The sequence below is a fragment of the Thalassophryne amazonica genome, chromosome 9, assembly GCF_902500255.1.
Source record: "Thalassophryne amazonica chromosome 9, fThaAma1.1, whole genome shotgun sequence".
NCBI lineage: Eukaryota > Metazoa > Chordata > Actinopteri > Batrachoidiformes > Batrachoididae > Thalassophryne > Thalassophryne amazonica.
In genome coordinates, this window is record NC_047111.1 from 34,944,965 (window position 1) to 34,970,004 (window position 25,040).

Here is a 25,040-nt window from a genome sequence, read left to right on the forward strand (position 1 = left end):
CTTATTAGCAACAGAACAGGTCTGAGCTTCCCTTCATCCAAGTTCTGGGTCTGTTAGGGGGGCATAGGACTAGGTGTCAACAATTATACCTTAGTATTAGGTCTGCTTCCCTGTTGATTTACTACTGATGAACTCATACCTTAGGTGCAGGTTTTCCAGCCGACTGATTCTGCTCTTTTTCTCTCTGTCCGAGTCACTGACAACACCACTGACTGATCCTTCTCCAGCACTACCAAGGCACCGGACAGGCCTCAGGATGCCATGCCTGCTCCATGACTGACCGAAGGTCCCGGTCTGCAGCCTACCAATGCTGAACATTATACAACCCCTGGCAATAATTATGGAATCATTCAGTTGTTTAATTTTGTAGAAAAAAAGCAGATCACAGACATGACACAAAACTAAAGTCATTTCAAATGGCAACTTCTGGCTTTAAGAAACACTATAAGAAATCAGGAAAAAAAATTGTGTCAGTCAGTAACGGTTACTTTTTTAGACAAAGCAGAGGGAAAAAAATATGGACTCACTCAATTCTGAGGAATAAATTATGGAATCATCCTGTAAATTTTCATCCCCAAAATTAACACCTGCATCAAATCAGATCTGCTCGTTAGTCTGCATCTAAAAAGGAGTGATCACACCTTGGAGAGCTGTTGCACCAAGTGGACTGACATGAATCATTGCTCCAACACAAGAGATGTCAATTGAAACAAAGGAGAGGATTATCAAACTCTTAAAAGAGGGTAAATCATCACGCAATGTTGCAAAAGATGTTGGTTGTTCACAGTCAGCTGTGTCTAAACTCTGGACCAAATACAAACAACATGGGATGGTTGTTAAAGGCAAACATACTGGTAGACCAAGGAAGACATCAAAGCGTCAAGACAGAAAACTTAAAGCAATATGTCTCAAAAATCGAAAATGCACAACAAACAAAAGAGGAACGAATGGGAGGAAACTGGAGTCAACGTCTGTGACTGAACTGTAAGAAACCGCCTAAAGGAAATGGGATTTACATACAGAAAAGCTAAATGAAAGCCATCATTAACACCTAAACAGAAAAAAACAAGGTTACAATGGGCTAAGGAAAAGCAATAGTGGACTGTGGATGACTGGATGAAAGTCATATTCAGTGATGAATCTCAAATCTGCATTGGGCAAGGTGATGATGCTGGAACTTTTGTTTGGTGCCGTTCCCATGAGATTTATAAGATGACTGCCTGAAGAGAACATGTAAATTTCCACAGTCATTGATGATATGGAGCTGCATGTCAGGTAAAGGCACTGGGGAGATGGCTGTCATTACATCATCAATAAATGCACAAGTTTACATTGATATTTTGGACACTTTTCTTATCCCATCAATTGAAAGGATGTTTGGGGATGATGAAATCATTTTTCAAGATGATAATGTATCTTGCCATAGAGCGAAAACTGTGAAACCATTCCTTGCAAAAAGACACATAGGGTCAGTGTCATGGCCTGCAAATAGTCCCGATCTTAATCCAGTTGAAAATCTTTGGTGGATGTTGAAGAAAATGGTCCATGACAAGGCTCCAACCTACAAAGCTGATCTGGCAACAGCAATCAGAGAAAGTTGGAGCCAGATTAATGAAGGGTACTGTTTGTCAGTCATTAAGTCCATGCCTCAGAGACTGCAAGCTGTTATAAAATCCAGAGGTGGTGCAACAAAATACTAGTGATGTGTTGGAGCGTTCTTTTGTTTTTCATTATTCCATAATTTTTTCCTCAGAATTGAGTGATTCCATATTTTTTTCCCTCTGCTTGGTCTAAAAAAATAACCATTACTGACTGCCACAATTTTTTTTCCTGATTTCTTATAGTGTTTCTTAAAGCCAGAAAGTTGCCATTTGAAATGACTTTAGTTTTGTGTCATGTCTGTGATTTGCTTTTTTCTACAAAATTAAACAACTGAATGAACATCCTCCGAGGCCGGTGATTCCATAATTTTTGCCAGGGGTTGTATATTAGAGATCCAAGATGGACTCTACTGTATTTTCAATTAAGGACTCTGTTTTTGTTTCTCATCTGTTTGAAAGCAAACTTTTGTACAATGTGTAAAAACGTTATACAAGAATCCCTGTCAAATGCTTTTTCTGAACCCTGTGTTCAGAAACAAATTACTCAGCTAGATGCATTTATAACAGACTATGATTCAGCAATGTGGAGCAAAGGTGTTCACTTTTTAGACACAGAAATTTCAAATGTTCTGTTACTTGTCTTCATAATGTCATAGCATCACCTTCAAGATTGAATAATATCGTCCATTCAGAAAATATTCACAGCACTTCACTTTTTCCACATTTTTTTATGTTACAGCCTTATTCCTAAATGGATAAAATTCTTTAATCTCCCTAAAATTTCTACATACAATAATGATGATGTGAATAGTTTTTTGTTTTGTTTTGTTTTTTAGATTTTTACAAATTTAATAAATGCAAAAAAAAACTAAGGTTGAAGGCTAATGAACTATTCATTTTGAGATATTGGCAACCAGAACATAATAGTACAATGTGGCTGTGGAAAATCAGTGTGGTCAGTCATGAAAGTTGATGGTTGAGTGACAGAAAAGTCTGGGAATAAGGATGCTGGTGACCACACTGGCCTTGTGCACTGAATGGCCCTGATGTCACAATCCCACATTGGTCATCTGAAAGATAACAACTGAAACAGCCAAAACAAGCAGGCTGATCCTACAGCATTCTCACAGCTGACATTCAAAAGTACAGATTTTGTTTTTTTCTTGTCCTCAATTTCTCTACACAGTACAAGATGAAAATATTCACCACCATGTGCCAGCTGTAAAGACACCTGTGGGATCCTACCTTCACTATCTGTCTACAGAGCATAGTGCAACTGGATTTGGGTCATGTCTTATTTTAAAGTAGTAACATAATTATAATGTGGAATGTATGAATGCAGCATTTTCATAATAAAACTGCTTCAAATTAAAATACTCACTCAATTACTGAAAACACTGGGTGAAGTGAGAGCAGAATAATTACATGACTTCTTCTATAGGCCTGGACCACTTATGAATGTTGTTTGTATCTACAAAAAAACAGAAGGTTGTCTATAATCACTCATTCATGCCATTAGAAATGCATTTCTTCATACAAGTGGTTCTTGCACAGCCACTGAAGCATGTGTCCTCATCAATAAAGATGTTTATTTCAGCCCAAAATCCTGAAAGTACTCGTACACTTGATTTAAGTACAAAAAAACATGTTCAACATTACACTTATCTTTCCAAAATTACAAGCTTCCTTTGCATGACTCCTCCTAAACTATTGTGAACATGAGGTGCAGCACTCATCTCAACTACCAACCATGAAGACACAAACACTCAGCCAGAAAAACAACACCAGTGAAGAGTTTCGAGGAGAAACTTGCAAGCTGACGCACGTTTCGCTCATTTAGTTGATTCCATTCCACTGTGACAAATACACCACAATTATTTGAGGTGGCCTTCACTCAACAATAACGTCAGGTTATCTTTCATTGCTTCATGCACGCCCAAGTAGGCACGCCCAGGTAATTATGTGAACAAAGCTGCAGCCAACACACTACCTTTGAGTACATGCAAATATTTGCTCAAGATACAACATCCTGAGTACATTCTCAAAGCCAAGTTCATTCATTCATTTATTTATTTCCTGATGCTTATTCTCATCCAGATAACCATGGCAGCAGACAACACTGAATTGCAAAGTTAAAGGTTTTCAATGCACTGCAGTTTGACCATATCATTCATATACGACTTTAACTGTTATACGAGGTCTGTTAGAAAAGTATCGTAGCTTTTTATTTTTTTCAAAAACTATATGGATTTGATTCATATGTTTTTACGTCAGCCAAGCTTGAACCTTCGTGCGCATGCGTGAGTTTTTCCACGCCTGTCGGTTGCGTCATTCGCCTGTGGGCAAGCTTTGAGTGAGCACTGGTCCACCCCTCTCGTCGTTGTTTCATTGCGAGGAAATGGTGGAATGATTTGGGCTTTTTTTCCATCAGAATTTTTTCAGAAACTGTTAGAGACAGGCAGCTGGAAACCATTCGAAAAATTTATCTGGCTTTCGGTGAAAAGTTTAACGGCATTCACAGAGAATAAGGAGTGTTACTACCACTTTAAGTACGGCCCACAATGGCGCACGGCGCGCCGCGCTCCGAGCCGCCATCAAGAGGCAGAAACCACCACATCATTTCTAAACAGATGGCTGTGTGGAGCCAGGACCGTCATGTGCAATTTCTCTGGTTATCACAAGAGCTGGACATCAGCCATTTTCCGGCAGATTTCACTTTTAATAAGAGATTTTGTCATGGAAAGCCGCACGGAGGCTTCGCGTGTCATGACCGATTCACTGATGAAGCGAGACAAAGGAACACCTCCGTTTCGGAGTGCCAGAGGACAAGTTGGGACATGCCTATCTGGGCTTTCAGTGCTTACCAGTCGAGTGAGTATAAGAGAAATTGTGGAGAGCTGGGCTTGTCCTCTGGCACTCCGAAACAGAGGTATTCCTTTGTCTCGCTTCATCAGCGAATCGGTCGTGACGCGCGAAGCCTCCGTGCGGCTTTCCATGACAAAATCTCTTGTTAAAAGTGAAATCTGCCGGAAAATGGCTGATGTCCAGCTCTTGAGATAACCAGAGAAATTGCACACGATGGTCCCAGCTCCACACAGCGATCCGTTTAGAAATGATGTGGTTTCTGCCTCTTGATGGCGGCTCGGAGCGCGGTGCGCAGTGCGCCATTGTGGGCTGTCCTTAAAGCTGTAGTAACACTCCTTATTCTCTGTGAAGCCCGTAAAATTTTCATCAAAAGCCAGATAAATTTTTCGAATGGTTTCCAGCTGCCTGTCTCTAACAGTTTCTGAAAAAATTCTGATGGAAAAAAAGCCCAAATCATTCCACCATTTCCTCGCAATGAAACAACGTCGAGAGGGGTGGACCAGTGCTCACTCAAAGCCTGCCCACAGGCGAATGACGCAACCGACAGGCGTGGAAAAACTCACGCATGCGCACGAAGGTTCAAGCTTGGCTGACGTAAAAACATATGAATCAAATCCATATAGTTTTTGAAAAAAATAAAAAGGTACGATACTTTTCTAACAGACCTCATATACACTGCCATTCAGTGTGACTTGTACAATGATAATCAGGGGGCCCTTGCATATTTGCAGTGGTGGTGGTAGAGTTGGGTGTTTAAACTGGTAATTCAGGTGAAAGTATGAATTAATAACTTCTCAAGGTAAGGAAATGTATTAAACAAGCTAGTGGGGTGCCATACCAAAACAAAGTGTTCAATTTATGATAAAAGCATGGAATTTGGCACACATATTCTAAATTAAATTGTGTTTATTTTCATGTAGAAAACTATACCACATTACTTGTCTGATCATAATGATTCCAAAAAGGTGTATTATGGACTATCTATGACTGAATGTTCTGGAGTTATGGGGTAAAAATGGCAATAAATATCAGTTCAGTTTGTACAGGGGTCAAAAGTTAAAGTTGCTCCAATTTTGGTAAGAAGTGATGCAAAGTATTAATAAATGCAATAGTTTTGACTGTGTTGAATGCTTGGCTTCCAAAGTAATTGGTCAAACAAGGACGACATCCATTGGATTATATGACATGTGACATATATTACTCTGTAACATGATAACTAAGCATGACAGATGGGGTAAACTATTCCTTTTAAAATACTATTAACTCAACCAATAATTTTCATCATTTTTTTTTTTTTTACCAAATTGGAGCAACTTTAACTTTTGACCCTTGTACAAACTGAAACTGATGTGTGTCACGGTTTTTGCTGTTTTTACCTCATAACTCTATGAAATTCATTCATAGATAGTCCAAACTATACCTTTTTGGAATCATTACGATCAGACAAATAATGTGGTATGGGTTTCAAGATGATTGGAGCATTTTTAAATTTTGACTCCTGTGTAATTCTTTATTGACCCCTGTAGCTCATTAGAGGTCAGCTGCAGCATGGCTCCATATCTGAAAATAAACATTAGTTAATTTATAATATGTCTGCCAAATTTCATTCTTTTATCACAAAATGAACAATTTTATAGAAATTTTAGCTAAGCTGCACCACTAAGCTAGCTACTTACATTAACCTTTTACAGTATCTTTGGCTTGTGTTGCGCACTGGAGCGCAGTTAAATGAGCCAATCCAATGATAGGCGACATTCAACAAAGAAACATTTGACTAAGAAATAGTATGCCCACTTTAGGGGTGTCTGAAACTGTATTACATGAGTTTTCCAAGCAGGAATATGGGAAATATAAAATTTAAAATTATAGGCAAGAAGGGCTTGTAAGTACTTTGACCCCCTCAAAGACATTTGTTTATAACCTCACTGAATCTTAATTCGGAGGGTTAGAACACCACTGTACCCAAATAATTTCAATCATGCTGCCATTGTCATTTGTCCATTACAGGTTGTTCATTACATCTCTAAGTACTCAAGGTCAACCCAGTCTCATGGCAGTTCGTGGTGGCATTATTCTATGGGTTCATGACAGGGGCATGAAAACGTGGAGCCTTTCGTGATGGGGGCATGATTTCATTTTGTGATGGAGGCGTGAAATGTGGGGTGTCGGGGGGTTATGGTTAGGCTTAGGAGAGGGGACACACATACACTATGGTTAGAGCTAAGAGAAGGGGGAGGATTCTAAATAGCAAAATAAAAAAGCCTGTGTCACAAAAATGGGGCGCTTTTCATGACATCACAAAAAAAAAGCATGAGACTGGGCTCTCATAGTAGGTGCATTTAAGTGTCCTTGAGCAAAATACTGTAAACCGGATTACTTTTAAATCATTTTTTTTTTTTTTTAATCTTAAAAATGCCTAGACATGGGAAAATGGAATTTTTTCATGTTTTCTTCTGAAATTGCAAATAAAAACACCAAAATACATAAAAATGTTCATATTTATTGATATATTTATTAAGACAGTGGAAGCAAAACTCTTTTTAGTTTCTTGCCTGGAAGCTCGACGTAATGTGGCGCCACAGGGAAGTGGGATAATGGGACTCAAGTCAGCGGTATCACACATTGCAAAGTGAGAAATAAGACTCCAAAACCAGTGCACCAACACCTCCGCCCCAGATCCCAGCACCAGTGTCAGCCGATCTTGGAACAGTACTTTGCTGTGCACCTACTGACTGTGATGTTTGCCACAAATTTCATTCCAGCCTGCACTAAAAAAGTCTTATCTATCTTGCCTAAGCAGTGGGACCTTTCTCTCAGGATTTCATGTGTTCTGTTCTCATTTTTCTTCATGATTGAGGAGTTTTGTTTTTGTTAAAATAGAAAGCAGGTTTTGTTTGAAAATTTGATATCAAGCAACAATTTTCTGTTCTTATTAAACTTTTAACAAGCAGTGGTACAGGTCATAAAGACATACAGCACCTTGCTTCTTTCTTTCTCAGCACACTGACGATTGTAAGTCCTGTGTCACCTCACTCAGGTGATTTTCAAGCTTCTCTCTGCTCACTTCTTTTAATTTCTTCATTCCTTCTATTAACGGCATTGCCGCGGTGCGGGAAATGTAGAAATGAGCTCCACTGTCTTTGCTGCATGTGTGTGTATGTGTGTCATCAAAACAATTACTCAACATCATATTATCCTCAGCCTATAAGATAAATGAGAGTTTCAGGTTTGTATGTATTTGGACAATGACAGTTTTAGGATTTTTGCCTCTATGCACCACGACAACAGATTTGAATAAAAAAAAATCAACATACGCTTGTAGTATAGATTTTCAGCTTTAATTCAAGGGGTTTGATAACAAACTGCATTAACATTTTGGAATTATAACAGATAAAATCAAGGAGCGGCCAAATGTCAGTGAGCGCTTGAAAACCCGTCCTTCTACAGGTCCAATTTGGTGGGAGCTGAAGATCTATTGATTTATTCCCTGGTTATTATTCTTCATAATGACCCTTCTGTCTTTTTTTTCCCATGATACCATTTTCTGTCTCTCTGATGTGGCACACTTCTTAGAGCCCCTTTGGCTGTTGGTTAGTTGTGATATATTCACTAATCTCTGCATCCAGAAGCAGCATTGGTCTGGATCCATGTGGCAAAGGTTGAAGGTACTCCTTCACTGCAGTCCAGAACTCCCTTGAGGTTACAAACACATTTGAGACACATTTGAGACGCTCTGATCAGGCTCCACACGGATAATAGCATTAAACTCTATTGTGCCTAAAACTCTTGTGAATATATTCTCTGGGTTTATAGATGTTATTGTGTTTATGTAAAAATGCCTGAAGAGACTTCCGGTTACACCATGGCGAGGTAGGGTCCGAAGCATCGGAGCTCCTGAAAGCCTAACGCAGAACTTCTCCTAAAACTCAAAACGTTTGAAGATTTGGAAATAAACAAGTTGGTATGAGTGGGAAGAGGAAACAAAAGGGTCTTGAAGGCTGAAATAATCAGTCTAAAATTCGTAGGGTGAAGCCGACAGTGAGTTAGCTTCCGAGCTAGAGGAAAACATTGAACATGCTAACATGAGTATTACCACGTGTTTGAAGAGCATCACGGAGGAGATACGAAGCCTGAAAAAGGAGATGAAGGGGGATTTCAGTGCATTTGGTGAAGCGCTAAGAAGAGACATGAATGAAAAGTTGGCAAGCTTTAAAGAAGAGATGAACCACAGGCTCACTTCACTCACTGCTGAGCAGCAGCTACAGGGTGCAAAAGTGAGCGAGATGGAATCACGGGTAGAGAAGCTGAAAAACTGGGCTCAGGAAGCAAATGACTTGCTGATTCCTTTACTGAAACAGCATAAAACCCTACAAGACAAGCTCACGGATTTGGAGTCCAGGTCGTGGAGGAATAACATCCATATTTACAGAGTTGATGAAAGGGAAGAGGGTGAGTCTGTCATAAAGTTTGTGGAAAACCTGCTTCAACATGAGCTAAATTTACTGGAGGGCACAGCGCTGCAAATTCAACGCACACACCGGTCGCTGGCACAGAGACCCGCCGTCGGACATCAGCCAAGACCAATCATTGTGACCTTTCTGGAATATGTTACTGAGGAGAGGGTCCTGAGAAAGTTGTGGAAGAAGAAAGTACAACAGGGAAACATACCACTGTCATTTGACCACGACTATGCAATGGAGATTGTCCAATAGAGAAAAGAATACAAAGCTGCTAAAAGAGTTTTAAAGGAGAAAGGGATCAGATTCCAGGCACCGTTCACCAAAATGAGGATTCACTGGGATACGGGGGTCCTTCCTATAGCAACATGAGTGAGGTCAACACAGAGCTGAAGAGACGTGGTCTCATGGGGGAGACGCAGGATCCCGCTGCGCAACCCATGCTTGATGCAGCATCGGAGGCGCGACTTGATGCGGCGATGGGATGGCAGCGCGCGGAGGCGACGTGGGGGAACAATGCAGCAGCAGTGCAACGAGCTAAGGAAAAGTTACAAAACTTCCAAAGACCCTCGGATCAATGATGGTGAGGTAGAAAAGTAAATAAAATGATGGGAAAATTCAGGTATCTCAAGGGTAAATGGTTACTTAACATTAAGACCCAATATATGCACAAACTAGGATGCTCAGGGCTGTGTGCTTACTTAGTTTTAAGTTTATACGTTGGACACATTTGCTATCGCTCCCATGTTCTACATGGAAGTCAGTACCAAGTTAGGGCCCTCTTTTGACAAGAGGTTTTTCCTTTGGTCCTCCAACGGGATCAAATGACTGGAGGGACAGGAGATCCTTCCACCTTTTGGAGTCCAGTTGTATTTTTTTGTTCAGTACTGTTCAATTGTTTCTTTTTATCTTTACAGTGTTGGTGGGGCTACTGATTTTATTTTTTGTCCATTCTAATGACACAAGGTAATATGGTAAATATTGCATCCTTAAATGTTAATGGTTTAAACAGCCCAATTAAGATGGGGGAAATACTCGCTAAGATGAGAAAAGAAAAAATTCAGGTGATATACTTAAAAGAAACACATCTTTCTCAGCAAACTAAAGAAGCTTGGACATAAAAACGCATTTTCTAGTAGCTTTAAGAAAGGCCCTGTTGTGTGGGCCGCTGAAGAGGAGGTACTGCTGGCCCACCACCACCAGATGGTGCCCTGCTTGGAGTGCGGGCTCCAAGCACGAGAGGGCGTCGGAGCCGCTGGAGGTGACAGCTGTCATCTATCAACACCAGCTGTCACCCATCACCACCACTACAAAGACCGGACTGCAACTCCACCTCCTCGCCGAGAAATCTTCTACCATACAGGTAATTTCTCTGCTAAACCTTAAATTCGAGTATTAGTCTGATCTCTTTTTACAGCCGTTTTCCTGGGACGGATTCCCTGTCTGCGGAGTTGGCGTTTGGTGTGGACTGCGACGGCTTCGCCTCACACCCCACCCAGATAAGTGGTTATCTCAGGAGCTGCATGAGTGTGTGATTGGAGGTGGAGGTTCTCCCTCCTTACTGAACACAGACTGTGGAATTACTGAGTGTGCGAACTCACACTCATCCAGAACTGTTTCTGTTTTCTGCCAGCAGTACCGGGTCTGACTGCTGAAGACAGTGGCCACCTGGGGCGCAGGGCTTGGCGGCTCCGGTGTTCTTCAGGTCCGCTGGTGGTGAGGCTTGTGTGGGTTCTGGCTTTTCTCTCACCGGACGTCTCCTATCTTCGAGCCTACCACACATCACCTTTTGTCGGATTGATATAACACATATTTGTATCTGTCTGTATTACGTTGTGCACCTTCACAACATTAAATTGTTACTTTTTGGCTATTCCATTGTCCCTTCATTAATGCCCCCTGTTGTGGGTCCGTGTCACGACACTTCCCCAACAGGCCCTAAAAGAGGAGTGGCCATACTGATCTCAAATTCTGTTCATTTTGAATTAATTAAAGAAATTAAGGATAAAGAGGGGCGATACATAAGTAACAGTTACTTTTATAAGACCAAGCAGAGGGAAAAAATATGGACTCACTCAATTCTGAGGAATAAATTATGGAATCACCCTGTAAATTTTCATCCCCAAAACTAACACCTGCATCATATCAGATCTGCTTCTTAGTCTGCATCTAAAAAGGAGTGATCACACCTTGGAGAGCTGTTGCACCAAGTGGACTGACATGAATCATGGTTCCAATACGAGAGATGTCAATTGAAACAAAGGAGAGGATTATCAAACTCTTAAAAGAGGGTAAATTCATCACGCAATGTTGCAAAAGATGTTGGTTGTTCACAGTCAGCTGTGTCTAAACTCTGGACCAAATACAAACAACATGGGAAGGTTGTTAAAGGCAAACATACTGGTAGACCAAGGAATACATCAAAGCGTCAAGACAGAAAACTTAAAGCAATATGTCTCAAAAATCGAAAATGCACAACAAACAAATGAAACTGGAGTCAACATCTGTGACTGAACTGTAAGAAACGGCCTAAAGGAAATGGGATTTACATATAGAAAAGCTAAACGAAAGCCATCATTAACACCTAAACAGAAAAAAACAAGGTTACAATGGGCTAAGGAAAAGCAATCGTGGACTGTGGATGACTGGATGAAAGTCATATTCAGTGATGGATCTCGAATCTGCATTGGGCAAGGTGATGATGCTGGAACTTTTGTTTGGTGCCGTTCCAAGGCTCCAACCTGCAAAGCTGATCTGGCAACAGCAATCAGAGAAAGTTGGAGCCAGATTGATGAAGAGTACTGTTTGTCACTCATTAAGTCCATGCCTCAGAGACTGCAAGCTGTTATAAAAGCTAGAGGTGGTGCAACAAAATACTAGTGATGTGTTGGAGCGTTCTTTTGTTTTTCATGATTCCATAATTTTTTCCTCAGAATTGAGTGATTCCATATTTTTTCCCTCTGCTTGGTCTAAAAAAGTAACCGTTACTGACTGCCACAATTTTTTTTTTCCTGATTTCTTATAGTGTTTCTTAAAGTCAGAAAGTTGCCTTTGGAAATGACTTTAGTTTTGTGTCATGTCTGTGATCTGCGTTTTTTTCTACAAAATTAAACAACTGAATTAACATCCTCCGAGGCCGGTGATTCCATAATTTTTGCCAGGGGTTGTAGTCACATAGTTATTCACGTTGGCACCAATGATATCAGGATGAAGCACTCAGAGGTCACAAAAATGGACATAGAGAGGACTTGTGACCTTGCCAGAAAGATGTGTCAGCATTGATTAATAGTCTCTGGTCCCCTCCCCTCCCGGGGTACTGATGAGGCGTTTAGCCATCTGACATCATTAAATAGGTGGCTGGCGAAGTTTTGTAGACAGCAAGGCTTTAGCTTTATTGATAACTGGCCTTCATTCTGGGGCCACTGTGGCTTGCTGATGCCGGACGGCCTCCACCCTACTGGGGAAGGCGCTGCCATCTTGTCTGCGAACATAGATAGAGCTCTAATATCTAATAACAAATATCACTCATTTGAGCATCTGATTCTCCGCTCTGCTCACGATATTACACATTGCCAAGGTGAGAAGAATAAAAATTAGTTGTATTACTTTGTCACTGTATATAGGCCTCCTGGCCCATATTCTGAATTCTTAGATGAATTTGGTGCGTTCATCTCTAACTTGTCAACTAGAGTAGATAACATTCTGATCACTGGTGACTTTAACATTCATATAAATAAGCCTTCTGATCCCCTCTGCAAATCATTTATGGAAATTGTGGATGCATTAGGATTTCGGCAATGCATTTGGGATTCGACGCACATTAGTGGAAATACCCTGGATCTGGTTCTCGCACGTGGTATTGCTGTCACGAATATTGACATCATGCCTCTTACATCAGTGGTGTCTGATCACTCACTTATTAAGTTTACAGTTTCGCTGCCGTGTTTAGTGGAACAACAACCTTATATATCTTTACGGCGATGCATCAACTCCTCAACTAAGACTGAACTCGAAGCTAGACTGCCTGATGTCTTAGCTTCACATTTGACAAATACCCAGTCAGTACACAGACTTGTGGATAGTTTAAACTCAGTGCTCAAAAGTACACTTGACATGATTGCACCACCTGTGTTAAAACCACGCTCCCCCAAATCACAGTCACCTTGGTTCAATGATTATTTGCGTGACCTCAAGCATAAAGCAAGAGGTCTAGAACGGAAATGGCGTCATTCAAAATTAGAAGTATTTCACCTTGCGTGGCGTCATGCTATCTTAGACTATAAGCATGCATTATTGACTACAAAGCGGACTTACTAGTCTGATTTGATCAACAACAACAAGCATAACTCAATGTTCTTGTTCGACATGGTGGCAACACTTTTGCATGGACAACCACCTGTAGTTCGCTGTCCTTTTACAGCACAAGATTTCCTGGATTACTTTGGGAAGAAAATAGAAGACATCAGGTTAAACATATCCCGGCATGCCTTAATCCAGCCACTACACCCTGCTATTGATGTGGGCGCCACTACTGAGGTACTACCTAGATTTACAGAATTTGACAGTATCTCACTAGGCATGCTGACAAAACTCATGATGTCAACAAAAAGCACAACTTGTTTATTTGATCCTATACCAATTAAATTGTTTAAGGACCTTTTGCCCACTCTTGGGCCGACTGTGCTGGAAATTATTAATCTTTCTTTAACTTCTGGATCTGTTCCTAAATGTTTCAAATCTGCAATGATTAAACCATTACTTAAGAAACCTAATCTTGACCCTAGTGTATTGACAAACTATCGGCCGATAACAAATCTATCATTTTGCTCTAAAATTCTGGAAAAAGTGGTGTCACGGCAGCTCGTAGACTATCTTACTGAGAATAATCTCTTTGAGCCACTGCAGTCTGCTTTTAGAAAATATCATTCCACAGAGACGGCACTCACTAAAGTGGTGAATGATCTTCTGCTTACAATGGATTCGGACACCACTACGGTTCTGTTGCTGTTAGATCTCAGTGCTGCATTTGATACAGTGGATCATCATATTCTACTTGATAGGCTGGAAAATCATTTTGGGATTACTGGGAGTGCCCTTGCATGGCTGACGTCATACTTGACCAGTCGTTCTGTGTTTTGTACAGTAACACTACCTCTAACCTTAGTGACATGAAATGTGGGGTTCCACAGGGGTCTGTCTTAGGCCCCCTGCTTTTCTCCCTTTATATAGCACCCCTTGGGCACATATTGCGGCGTTTTGGGATTACCTTTCACAGCTATGCAGATGATACTCAGTTACGTGCCAATAACTGCTGGTAATCGCGTTCACATAAAATCCTTAGAAATTTGCCTTGCAGCAGTGAGAAGTTGGATGTCTAGAAACTTCCTACTTTTAAACTCTGATAAGACTGAAATGATGGTTCTTGGTCCAGTGAGACATCGGCATCAATTGGACCAGTTAACGCTCAGTCTCGGCTCGTAATTTTTGATCCTTCGTTGTCCTTTGGCCTCCACATTAGAAATATTACTAGGACTGCTTTCTTCCACCTGCAAAATACAGCGAAGATTCGTCCCATCCTGTCTATGGCTGATGCTGAGACCCTGATCCATGCATTTATCTCTTCTAGATTGGACTACTGCAATGTTCTATTTTCTGGTTTACCGCAGTCTAGCATTAGGGGTCTCCAATTGGTCCAAAATGCTGCAGCCAGACTTTTGAGACGAAGCAGAAAGTTCGATCACATTACACCCATTTTGGCATCCCTTCACTGGTTTCCTGTCCCAGTGAGATCAGATTTTAAGGTTCTGCTACTAACCTATAAAATTATTCATGGACTGGCACCCTCCTACCTAGCTGACCTAATTAAACCTTACGTACTGGCCCGGGCTTTACGTTCTCAGGGTGCAGGACTACTCTGTGTCCCAAAGGTGAATAAGAAGTCTGTGGGTCACAGAGCTTTCTCTTATCGTGCCCCTGTTCTGTGGAATGATCTCTCTGCATCAATAAAACAGTCAGATTCTGTGGAGACTTTCAAGTCCAGACTTAAGACGCACTTATTTTCCCTTTCATATGGCTAGCATGCTGGTACAGTTTCGTTTTACGCTTTTTACTCTTTTTATTCATTTTATTAGTAATTGGAGCTGGACGCGGCCTCAACTTTACCTAAATTGTGGGTCTTTTAGTGAAGTTTAGGGCTAGTGGCTGGCGGTCACCTTAGTATTTCTCTGTTTTTCTTGTTGTTTAATGCTGACAAATTATACAGTATTTCTTGTCTTTCTGATGCCTGATTCTGTTTTCTCTCTGTTTAAGGTGCAGATCCATCCAGAGATGGGAGCTGTGTTCGTGTTGGTGATCCTCCTGTCCTGTGCGTCAATTGCATTTCTTGTATATTTGTCCGTGAATTGTTCTGTGAATTGTTCTGTAATTTATGTTTTGTAGCATGGCCCAAGCAGAGGGTCACCCCTTTGAGTCTGGTCTGCTTGAGGTTTCTTCCTCAGAGGGAGTTTTTCCTTACCACTGTTGCTCTGGGGGTTGGTAAGGTTAGACCTTATCTGTGTGAAGCACTTTGAGGCAACTCTGTTGTGATTTGGCGCTATATAAATGAAAATAAATTGAAATTAAAAATTGAAAACAATATTTTGACCTCAAACATCACTAAAAAAGAACTAGATGAAGCAATCAGTCGGTTAAAGCCAAACAAGACGCCAGGCAGTGATGGTTACTCCAGTGAATGGTATAAACTATACAGAGAAGAGTTAAGTCCTCTGCTCCTAAAATCATTTAATTCAATAATTACAGAGGGAAAACTGCCCCCATCATGGAGCGAGGCCATAATTTCAATTATTCCAAAGGAGGGGAGAAACAGAGAGCATTGTAAATCATACAGACCTATCTCCATTCTAAATGTGGACTATAAAATATTCACCTCAATTATTTTGAAAAGGCTAGGAATGTTTATATCTCATCTGATTGATGAAGACCAGTCAGGGTTCATTGAAGGGAGGCAGACCCACAATAACATAAGGCGCACCTTGCATATAATAGATCAGATTCAAAAACAGGACTTGAGCACTGTCTTGGTTAGCCTTAATGCAGAAAAGGCCTTTGATTGCGTCAATTGGGAATTTTTATATCAGGTGTTGGAGAGATTAGGGTTTAATAAGCAAATAATACAGTGTATCAGAACATTGTATCAGGAACCCACAGCCAGGATCAAAATCAATGGTCATTTAACTGATAAATTCACCTTAAAATGCAGGACACGTCAAGGATGCTGTCTTAGTCCAACATTGTTTGCGATTTTTATTGAACCCCTGACACAGGCAATTAGACAGAACAAACATTTAAAAGGTATCAATACAGGACAAGAGGAACATATCATTGGGCTTTTTGCAGATGATGCAATTGTATATTTTCAGGACCCTGACAGTACTTTTCCTCAATTAATGACAATTTTGGAAGATTTTGGACAATATTCAGGGTATAAATTAAATGTAACAAAGACATAAATTCTGTCACTAAATTATACCCATAAACCAGAACTTACTGTAAAACATAGAATTAAATGGAAACCTAAAACAACAAAATACCTTTGGGTAGTAATAGCAAAAATACTTGACATTGTCTTCAAAATTAACTACAACCAGATTAATGATAAGATCCAGAAGGACTTTAGGCGATGGTTTGCTTTTAACATGGACTTGGGAACACAAATTGAGGTGATAAAGATGAATATCCTACCAAGATTGTTATACCTTTTTCAAGCTATTCCACACCAGATCCCAGAAACACAATATAAGTCCTGGGATAAATGGATTTCTAGATTTGTCTAGGCTGGCAAAAGACCAAGAATTAGTTACAAAACACTGCAGTTAAGTAAAGAAGAGGGAGGACTATCTTTGCCAAACCTGAGGGAATATTTTTATCTAGCTCAAGTGAGATATTTGGCTTGCATATGCTGCCCCTTATCAGGCAAAATGGAAAGCTATAGAAACCAACGTCTAACCTTTCCAAATACAAACAGCATTAGGAGATAGAATGAATATCTTATATCAAGAAAATGATAATGAAATTATACATGAAATTATGAATATCTGGGCCAAAATTGTAAAGGAATATAATATGGAAGGTGAGAGCAAAATACTTGTTTGGCCTGTCTTTGCCTCTGACTTTAAACATGGAAGAGCTGACCTTGGCTTCATCAAAGGATGCAAATTCAAGAGTTTGGGGGAGCTTCAGAGAGAATTCGAAATTGAAAACTGTGAATTTTTCAGATACCTACAAATCAGTGATTTCTTCAGAAAAAAGATAAAACCATACATATCTTCAAATGGTAATGAAGTAATATCTATTTTAACTGAAGTATATACAAAATCTAAAAAGAAACAAAGAGGTGATAACACTGGATATGTTAAACAAAGTGGGAACAAGAACTGGGTATGGAAATGTCTCAAGAAGATTGGCGTTCAATGTGGAGCCCTCACACAACTACTAGCTCAAAGAAGTGGAGAGAATTTGGATGGAAGAACTCAGTTTGTTTCTTTATTACACCTCACATCAAAAGTAAACAGGTTCAGTTACCACAGCTACAGATTGTGTGGACACATGGATGCCAATAACTCCCACATATTTTGGACTTGTCCAAAAATCCAACTATTTTGGGGCAAGATTTGTTCAGTGATTCAAAACATTTTAGGATATCCAATTCCTAATGATGTAAAAATCCTGTATTTTGGTGTCATAAGATGGAATTATTCCAGAAGACTGGTATCTGGGTAAAAATATTACTTGTTGCTTGTAAAAAAAAAAGGCGATTAGCAAGAAATGGTACAAACCGGACTCTCCAAGCCTCAAACAATGGGCAAACATAGCGAACGAAATATTTTTAATGGAGAAGATCACCTTCACCCTGAGGTGTAGAGGAGAAGACTTCACTAATAAGTGGGCAAGATGGATCTCCTACACAACACAGGGAAAGGATGCTGCCTCCATATGATTCAAGTTTGGACTACCAGAGACAAGTTATGCAATTTAAAGAGTTTATGGTATACCCACACACTCCAGGTAACACTGGAGTTGCGTCAGGAAGGGCATCCGGCGTAAAACTTGTGCCAAATACCAGTGCAGATCTGGCTGTATCCGCTGTGGCGACCCTGAACAGAAACGGGAGCAGCCAAATCGACAACAACATGGTGTACCCACACACTGTAATTGTTCTTGCTTGTGTATATGGTCTTTAAGGTCAATAAATAAAGAGTGGACAAAAAAAAAAAAAAATGCCAGAAGAAGCCCAGGTTACTTCTCCATTATTTTCAATTCGAATCACTGCAATTGATTCCTGTTTGCTATTTAGAGTCCTGTTTATGTCAAACACTGTCTGTCCTCTTTGTTCCAGAGTAATATATATAAGATGTCTGAAATTCAGTTTGCGTTTATTAAATTCCACACATCTTAAACACAGCAGACACGGATTATCTAGAATTTTGTTTTGGCACGTTTCCACTGTCTCTACTGCCATGTTCATGGCAGTATTTGCCGTAAGTACTGAGCATCTGGGCACCAGTAGATGGCAGTGTTCTATTTATTTTACCACCAGTTATAACACCTTACATTAACATGATGGATTTTACATAGAATGAATGAGTCAACTAATCAGTGTTAGCGGAGGCACATTTTACCCATAATCCCTTTGGCATCTGTCTGTGTTTGTTACAAAACTTCAGAATTAGTGCATTATTTAAAAATAAAATATATATGTTATATTTTTAACTTTGTACAAATGACAGAATGAATTAATTCTGCCATTAATGGATTATTATTATAATTATTATAATTATACTATTTACCAAGTTCTCCTCACACTTGTGCAACTTGTGCTAAAAAAATGAGGAGAAAAATAACTAACTGTCAGGGCTGAACCATTAGAAGACAGAAAAAAAATAGTCTATCATTTCATATTATTCTGCATTTACTATATGCTCCATATTTCATATTAATCTCCATGCTTCTGTGGTGCCTGGTTGTGGTGCTACCATTTTGAAAATGCTCTCATGTTGATGTAGTGTGATATTCCAACAACTCTGTCTCTCATTGGCTCCATACAGATCTAATTTAAGAGCTCTTCAAACTTCGAGAAGTTTGGAAGCAAAGTCCTATCCAGCCTTCAAGGTGCTGATCTGACCTCTGGCGTCAATGTAATCACAAAATGACATCAAACAGTTGAAAAAGTTGAAAATTAGCTGCCGATGGTGATATTTTAATTAAATTGGATGTTACTGATAACACAATATTGGTTGACCTTGTACAAAATCAATAAAGCAGTGTAAAATCAACCAGTAAAATCAGCTCATCTGAGAAACCATCCCAAATCTACCTCTACAGACACTGACTCGCATTCTGCATTTTTATTATTATGATTATTTTTAAAATAAGGCTGAACTAGGAGCAGTGGTGTAAAATAAACACTGCTTGGGTTAAAACAAATAATGAGTAAATCAAGGTACTGTGTCAACACAAATATGTGTGATACAGGGTTAAAACCTGACTTTAAGTTATTTAAGACGCCAACACTCAAATTATCGTTTTTTTTTTTTTTGTTGTTTGTTTGTTTTGTTTTTTTTGTTGTTGTTGTTTTTTGTATGTTTGTTTTTGGGGGGGTTTGCATGTCATGAATTCAAAATGACTTCCAACAAAAGAAGATTTACATGAATAATACATTGTGCCAAATCATCCTTTGCAATTCAAATGTGACTTAAAATTAGATTTTTGCTGCATTTCATCAATGAAATAACTCATATTTTGTGAAATGTCATATCTTGTGTTTTGAATCAGAATTGCCAAGTAAATACAAGGAATTTGATCTGGTGTCATTGCTGCCTAAACAATAAAAAGAAAAGGAAAAAAAATACTTCTGTAAGAAGTGAAGGAATTAAATAGACAAATGGCTAAAACTATTTTCACTGTCATATATAACGTAGTGGAATGGGGCTGTGCAAAGGCATGTGATTGGTGTGTAGATGTACAGTACCTTTCAGTGCAGGGATGACCATTCTGTACTTTAAGGAAGTGTGTGTGTGTGTGGGGGGGGGGGGGGGGCAAGGTAAATGTTTCCACCCCCTTGCTTCATGGTTGGGACGGTGTTCTTGGAGTTGTTCTTATCCTCAAAACACTGCGAGTGGAGTTGATTCCAAAAAGCTCTATTTTGGTCCCATCTGACCACATGACCTTCTCCCAAGTCTCCTCTGGATCATCCAGATGGTCACTGGTGAACTTCAAACGGGCCTGGACATGTGCTGGCGTGAGCAGGGGGACCTTACTGCCCTGCGGGATTTTAAACCATGACAGTGTGTTACTAATGTAATCTTTGTGACTGTGGTCCCAGCTCTCTTCAGGTCACTGACCAGGTCCTCCTGTGTAGTTCTGGTCTGATTCCTGACCTTTCTCAGAATCATCCTAACCCCACGAGGTGAGATCTTGCATGGAGCGCCAGACTGAGGAAGATTGACAGTCATCTTGAGTTTCTTCCATTTTCTAATAATTACACCAACAGTTGTTCTCTTCTACCAAGCTGCTTGCCTGTTGTCCTGTAGCCCATCCCAGCCATGTGCAGGTCTACAGTTTTGTCCCTGGTGTCCTTAGACAGATCGTGGTCATGGTGGATAAGTTGGAATGTGATTGACTGAGTGTGTGGACAGGTGTCTTTTATACAGGTAACGAGTTCAAACAGGTGTAATTAATACAGGTAAAAAGTGCAGAATAGGAGGGCTTCTTAAAGAAAAACTAACAGGCCTGTGAGAGCCAGAATTCTTGCTGAATGGCAGGTGATCAAATACTTATTTCATGCAATAATATGCAAATTAGTTATTTAAAAATCTCACAATGTGATTTTTGGGATTTTTTATTTTTTTATTCTGTTTCGCACAGTTGAAGTGCACCTACGATAAAAATTACAGACCTCTCCATTCTTTGTAGATGGAAAAACTAAACTAAAAAAAAAATCAACAGTCAATCAAATACTTATTTTCCCCACTGCAGACCTGTCATACTCTTGTCCAAAAGCTTAAACTTTAGACCACCCATTTGATATGGATTCAGCCTGTTAGTCCTGGTTTGAGACCAAGATGGTAGCATTTGTTGTGGTTCAAGATACAGACAGGTGTCAACATTTACATTTGAGAGAGGGTTTTTCAAAATCACCATGGTTTTCCCAACCCCTCAAATATGTGATATTTTGGCCAATTTTCATAAAAAGACTTTCATGTCATACCAACCAATGATATCAACTGACGTAACGTAATAAAGCACATGTTGAAAGGAGGATGCACACAGTATCCTGAGGCCTGATCCCGGATAAGCGGTTGAAGATGGGTGAGTGAGTGCAGTATTAAGCCTGGTAATGATGGAAAAAGTGTGTTTGAGAGCTGAATGACTCCTGCTTCCATTATTTAAATCGCTTCATGATGTTACTGTGGGCAAAAATAGGGAAATCATCATTAAAACGTTTGTTTTGTTCTGGAACTTCACGTCATAACATCAGGTGTTCTTTAAGTACCACAAACAAGAATCCAATAATACTGAATTTAGTTTTAAGACACTACAATATTAAACCCCAGAACACAGAACCATCCTCTGTTTTGTGTGTATTTATTTATTTGTCATGTCATGTCATTAATTTCGACAGTAGGGTTTTCCTGAAGGAGAGGTGCACGCCTCAGCATTGGTATATTTGTGACATTTAACCTTCAGACAGGTGCACATACATCCCAGTTGCACATATTGTCAAAAGTGATATCCCAAATTGAGAATCATGGTGCATATCACAGCTTATAAATTGTGTATAACAGTGTACTAGGGACAAAAATACACCCCAGGAGGAGCAGGAAAGTGTTGAGAATGACTGAATTTTATATTTGATTTATAATTGTCAACAGTCAGCAGGGGAACCTGGTGCATGTTATGTTGCTGCTCCTTGCACCAGAGAAGGACGACCCATGGTTGCTACAGAGACAAAATCATGGTGTCCTGGAAACCGTCATGTCTGAACTGGCAGGGGAACGTGAACATGTTATTTACAGATGGTGTCTCTGTTATTTTTTTTCCTCACTTTTCCTTTCAGCTTCTCCATTTAGGAGTACAAAGCACATCTTCTGTGTTCACCTCAGCCAAAATGGAATATAATTATGAATTGGAGCGATGGGTTATTTTTTTTATTGTTTGTGTTTTGCAGAGTGTGCAATTATAAAAAACTGTGATATTTGATATAAGGTGAATGTGTCATATATGCAGGCCTATATCAACAAGTGCAAATGTGCAGAGGCAGCTTCTTCTTACAGGCGACCAGACAATGAACAACCGCAGGGGATACAGGAGTAATTTTCATAGATCATATTCAACAACTGCATTACAGTAACTGTGACTGAGGCAATTTGACCTGTTGGACCATGAATGTCATGGTCCAATGTAAAGTCATGCTCTATGGAATACAAGGTCTATTAGAAAAGTATCCGACCTTATTATTTTTTTCAAAAACCATATGGATTTGAATCACGTGTGATTGCATCAGACAAGCTTGAACCCTTGTGCGCATGCGTGAGTTTTTCCACGCCTGTCGGTTGCGTCATTCGTCTGTGAGCAGGCTTTGAGTGAGGAGTGGTCCACCCCCTCGGCGGATTTTCATTGTCAGGAAATGGCGGAATGATATGGGCTTTTTTTCCATCAGAATTTTTTCAGAAACTGTTAGAGACTGGCAGCTGGAAACGATTCGAAAAATTTATCTGGCTTTCGGTGAAAATTTTACGGGCTTCACAGAGAATAAGGACTGTTACTACAGCTTTAAGGACAGCTTTAAGGACGCTCGGCGTGCCGCGCTCCGTGCCGTCATCGAGAGCCACAAACCACCGGATCATTTCTAAACTGATGGCTCTGTGGAGCCGGACTGTCGTGTGCACTTTCTCTGGTTATCACAAGAGCTGGACATCAACCATTTATCTGGCTTTCGGTGAAAATGTTACAGGCTTGGTTTAGAATAAGGAGTGTTACTGTCACTTTAAGGATGGCCCCCAGTGGCTGTGGGGCGCGCCACGCTCCGAAGCCGCCATCGACAGGCTGAACGACCATTTCATTTCTAAACGGATGGCTGTCTGGATCCGTGACCATCGTGTGCCATTTCTCTGGTTATCACAAGAGCTGGACATCAACCATTTTCCGGCAGATTTCACTTTTAACAAGAGATTTTGTCATGGAAAGCCGAGCAGAGGCTTCGCGCGTCACGATGGATTAGCTACTGGAGTGAGACAAAACCACCTCCATTTTGGTCTCACAGGACGGCTTTGAGATGGTATTCAGACAGCTGTCGGTGGTTTTTCCATTGAGTGATTATCTGAGAAATTGTGGATGTGCCTGGACATGCCAGAACATGTCCCGTGAGGCTTCATCACGGCATTGCTGTGCACCATACGGCACCGCTGCGACGCGCGGAATTCCTCCGCACGTCTGTCTCAATGTGCCGAAAAAGTGCTGATGTCCACGTCTTTTCACAATTCCTGTGCTAGTCAGATGACGTCCCAGATAAAACACAGCGTCCAGTTTATAAATGAACGGCAAATTCCACTGTTACAGGAGTTTTTGTCATGGAAACAGGAGCGGAGGCTTCGCGCGTTGCGGCGGTGCCGCATGGCGCACAGCAGCGCCGTGATGAAGCCTCACGGGACGTTCTGGCATGTCCAGGCACATCCACAATTTCTCGGATAATCACTCGATGGAAACCCACTGACAGCTGTCTGAACGCCATCTCATAGCTGTCCTGTGAGACCAAAACGGATGTGGTTTTGTCTCGCTCCAGTAGCGAATCCATCGTGATGCACGAAGCCTCCGCTCGGCTTTCCATGACAAAATCTCTTGTTAAAAGTGAAATCTGCCAGAAAATGTTTGATGTCCATCTCTTGTGATAACCAGAGAAATGGCACACGATGGTCACGGATCCAGACAGCCATCCGTTTAGAAATGAAATGGTCGTTCAGCCTGTCGATGGCGGCTTCGGAGCGCGGCGCGCCCCACAACCGCTGGTGGCTGTCCTTAAAGCGACAGTAACACTCCTTATTCTCTACCAAGCCCGTAAAATTTAGACCGAAAGCCAGATAAATTTTTCTAATGGTTTCCAGCTGCCAGTCTCTAACAGTTTCTGAAAAAATTCTGATGGAAAAAAAGCCCAAATCATTCCGCCATTTCCTGACAATGAAAATCCGACGAGGGGGCTGGACCACTCCTCACTCAAAGCCTGCTCACAGGCGAATGACGCAACCGACAGGCGTGGAAAAACTCACGCATGCGCACGAGGTTTCAAGCTTGTCTGACGCAATCACACGTGATTCAAATCCATATGGTTTTTGAAAAAAATAATAAGGTCGGATACTTTTCTAACAGACCTCGTACTGTCCCTTTAGAATGATTTCACTCATGTTGAAAACTGCTCCAGTTTCTCAGATAGATTTTTTTAAATCAGTTGGGGTTTTGATTTTTTGTTTGTTTGTTTTGTTTTACAAATCACAGCAACTTCAATGCAGTCTCTCTGGGTTTGAGGAGGACTAAGACGAAGTTGGATTCCTCGTACGCAGGGCCCCCATACCATTCTAAGGGCCCATTGATGACAGGACCCCTTAAATGTATCTTAAAACATTCGTTAAATCTGTCTATAAAGCAAGAAACGTCTGTGTGTGTTTATGCAGCTCACATATCTCTGACTGTTTGTCAGATCAACCTCAGCTTTCAGATATGGCTTGCACATGGGACGATAATGTGCATCCTTTATTATGACAATTTTGGGGATTATTTTCAAAACCTTTATTTTGATTAACATTGTAACATACATACTTCCAAGATGGCGTGGCTCGCTTGATGTTACTGGTAGCAAAGTTAAACAAAATCATATAGTTCATGTTGCTCTCACCCTTTCAGAAAAAAATGTTTAATGCCACCATCCTAGCAAATACTGTGAAAGGCATGCTGTCAGTGTTCCTTGCAACTGAGTTTAACTTGACAAAACTGAGGAGATGTTAGCTAAAATCTGTGTTTTCATTAACACTACATCAGGAACTTTAAAATCAGTTTGAGGTTGTAATAT

General features: G+C 40.4%; 1 long non-coding RNA gene across 1 annotated transcript; it reads left to right on the top strand.

Moving 5' to 3' along the window:
* Positions 1–1,989: 1,989 nt before the first annotated feature.
* LOC117516507 lies at positions 1,990–22,662 on the top strand. The gene is made up of 3 exons (XR_004562435.1): positions 1,990–2,086; positions 8,425–8,427; positions 22,652–22,662. It is a non-coding gene; the product is annotated as an uncharacterized LOC117516507 (long non-coding RNA).
* Positions 22,663–25,040: the final 2,378 nt, after the last annotated feature.